Consider the following 3,569-nt stretch of genomic DNA (forward strand, 5'->3'; position numbering starts at 1 on the left):
AAAAAAGCTATACGTCAGAAAAAGAATAACTTCCATGAATATTTTAACACTAAGTTTATTGAGACATCATGAGATTCATTCAAGTTACCTTTGTCCTCTGCAGTTACCAGAGGTGCTCAAATTGGAGGCTATCACCTTCCCGAATTTTAGTAGTACAGTGAACTGCTGATGTGTGTATATATTTTTTCGTATACTCTCTAAATGTTGATGAATATTTATTTCTTCATCTTTTGTTATTCTCTCTCTTGCTAAAGAGTCTTAGCAGGAAAGCTAGAAAAGTATAAGGCAAATTACTTTTCTCCCTTACAATTTAAATCTATTTTTCTCTCTCCATAATACCTACCTTTACTTCTTTAAGGTTTTTGATGAAACACCACCTTCAAAGTAAGACTAATCTTGTCACCACTAACACTCCCCAGGGATCCTTGTTCTCCAATGCTTCCTTTTGCATAGCATTTGTCACCTAACAAACCATGTAATTTACTTACTTCTTATATTTAGTATTATAATTTGTCTTGGCTGAGAGGAGTTCAAAGAGAGCAGAGGTCTTGATTGCTTTGCCTACGGATGAAGGCTCAAAACTGGGCCTGCTATTTTGTGTTTGGTTAATATTTGATAAATGATTAAATAAGTGATTTGGTTAATCATTAAATGATTGAATAAATTATTGGGATTCTGCTTCAACATAAAAATATTAAAAAACAGAAGGCAAAACAAAAAAAACAGCATATTTTCTGAATAAAAAGGTAATTTTTAAAAGCATCTGGAAACCTCACACAGCATGTTATACCCGTTTCTTTTGGATTCCAACCTCTCGCTACGACTTAGTTCCCATATATATGTATTTCTACCTTGCCTGAAACTGCTCCATAACAAGTCACAACAGCAACAAGAGGAAAACTGCAATTAACTTGAGTTGTCTTGAACAAGAAATAGGAAGAGGTAAAATTGAAAAATAAAAGTGTTTTGTGCACTGAAATAATAGAAGTTTTCTAATGAATTCATTACTGCATTGTATAGAATTAGCATTTGCATTTATTTGAATAAATAAACCAAAGCACATTTTTTCTCAATTTATTTGAGCCATTTCCATAGTACTATCATATAATATGCTGTACAAGCATCAAATAACTGGCAAATAAGTCATTGAAAAAATATTTAAAGCTTTAGAAAACTAGTTGTGGTATTGTCATGTATATTTTTTTTCTTTACCATACTGGTTGAGCCCCGATTGACCAGGATCTGGTGGATTCCCACACTATCACTCCACCACTGAGTTATATTCCCAGTTCTTCTATCTTTTATTTTTATTTTGAGACAGGGTCTTACTCTGTTGCCTAGGCTGGCCTCGAATTTGTAACTCCCTGCTTCAGCCTGGTAGCTGTGGTTAAAATCATATGCCCTGATGCCTGGAGTACTTTATTTTTAAACTGTCACTTTTTAGATAAAAGGATAGAATAATCCTGATATAGTGACATAACACATTTGCATTCATATTTTGTGGATTGAAATGATGTGTGTTTTATTGAAAAAGATGATAGAGAATGCTTGTCTTCCGAGGCCCCAAATCACAATAATAAATCCATAAGGAAAATTCAGTCCATCTGACTCTCTACCCCTACTACGAAAATGCAATCTGGTGTCTGGTGTATTGTAACTGTTGTCCACTACAATCCGCTCAGGGAGCACACACTGGAGCAAATCCCGAGCTAGAATGTATACCCATTCACAGCTGGAACAGTCATGCTGGATAGACAGGCTGGAGAAACTACTGGTCACATCTTTATCCAGAGGACATAACTTGTTCAACCGAGGAGAGTCAATACTGCAGAGAAGCCCTTTGAATAAATGAACATGTTGAGAGATTTTGTGATAGATTTAATTTAAAAATCAGGCACCACAAGCACACAAAGCACCACATGTATCTTGTGAACTCAGGCAAAGGGCACCCCTATTGTCAGAAAAGCGACTAACCCTTATTTACAAACCACTATTTACCGCGGATTGATTCGGTTAGTTCTCCGGGCTAACAAGAATTCTCATCTGTTCACTCCGTATTTCCAAGACAAAGCACAAATCCTGGTGAGTAAAAGAAATATTCTGAGTTGTCCAAAATTCAATTACAGAAGATGAATGAGGGAAGAGAAAAGACAAATTAATCAATTAACAGCTGAAACCAAAGAAAAGACTGTTGAAATCTTGACTTACATCCCATCCCAGGTGACACCAGGAACCCCTAGCAGTTGATACATAAACTTCCCAAACAGTGACTCCCAAACAACAAATCAGAAGCTTTCAATGTTCTTTCTTACAGACTGTGTCTATTTCAAACTGTGTCTATTTTACTTTGCCCCACCCCTCTTATCTATAGCCCAGACAGCCAAGTGTTTTCCTCCCTCAAAGTTTATAAAAAATACTCTTAATTTTGGACTTGCATTTCATCTTCCAGCTCCTACACAGTCTGCTGCTGGTAGCTATAGGAACTTGTCCCTTAGTCTGATTTCTTTTTCCTCACTAGCATCCCTAATGGCTAACAAAAAAATAAGTCTTAAAAGGTGGTGGCACTCACCTCTAATCTCAACACCAGGGGATCCCTAGGAAGAAGGACTGTAAATTTGAACACAGCTTAGGGACTTAGCAATTTAGCAATTTAGTGAGAACTTATAAACAGTTTCCTCCTGCTTTGCGCCTTGAAGATTTAAGCAGCAACACAGCAAGTGATGGGGAATAGCCAGGTGTATGTTTTATTAGAAAGAGTAAAAATAAAATTCCCCTGCTGCAGGGGCAGGGGTCCAAAAGATGGAAAAACCATAGAGTTTAAATCCAGAGCTTTCTATATACAGTCTCTAATACCAGTGGTACATGCAGAATTCAGTCACCGGCAGACCTTTATTATCCAGAAAGCAAGCTGTCTTGTCTGCATTCTACTCCTCCAAAGCTCCTAGTTGACTTAGGTCCCTAAGCTGACTTAGGGACCAATCTGCCTTTCACATTTTACTCAAATTCATGACTCAAGCCCACTGTCCTATCTACTTATCTTTCTTCTACTTCTCCGCTTAGACCTTGTCTCAAAATCAAAAATAAATAAAATAGGATGAAGATATAGCTCAGTAAAAAGGACCGAGTTCAGCCTCTTAGAATCAGAAAAGAAACTTAGGTTGGAGCAATGCTGTAATCCTTTTATTTCTGAAGTTCCTTGGAGCTGAGAATTTTGGTTTAGTATAGTACAAATAAGTACTCGGTAGATTTTTTTCTTTCCTTTCTTTGAATAATTTGCTCCCACAAGTAGAATTAAATGTTTCCCAAGATTCAGCTGAATTTTCTAAACTGTTTATGCCAGTGTAGTTCTTACTACAATTATGTAATTAAATTAAATGTTATGCAAATTGGTAATATGTGATTGATGATGGGTTTGCTATGTAAATGTTGTAAAAGATTCCATAATTGTGAGTCGCTAACATAAATTCTCTGTTGTATGCAGGGTAGAGCCCAAAATTTGGCAGGGGATTAGAAATTCTAGAAGGAAAATACATTCAATTTTTTCTCAAGTACCTGAGGTCTCACACAAA

The 3,569-nt window shown here is 36.4% G+C and overlaps 1 long non-coding RNA gene across 1 annotated transcript; it reads right to left on the reverse strand.

Moving 5' to 3' along the window:
- Positions 1-1,186: 1,186 nt before the first annotated feature.
- LOC134472195 (uncharacterized) lies at positions 1,187-2,305 on the reverse strand. The gene is made up of 3 exons (XR_010042066.1): positions 2,209-2,305; positions 1,999-2,079; positions 1,187-1,838 (listed from the first exon to the last, which is right to left on the reverse strand). It is a non-coding gene; the product is annotated as an uncharacterized LOC134472195 (long non-coding RNA).
- Between the last annotated feature and the right edge of the window lie 1,264 nt (positions 2,306-3,569).

Source organism: Cavia porcellus, unplaced genomic scaffold (assembly GCF_034190915.1).
Source record: "Cavia porcellus strain 051 isolate PalLab524CR breed Dunkin Hartley unplaced genomic scaffold, mCavPor4.1 scaffold_22, whole genome shotgun sequence".
Taxonomy (NCBI): domain Eukaryota; kingdom Metazoa; phylum Chordata; class Mammalia; order Rodentia; family Caviidae; genus Cavia; species Cavia porcellus.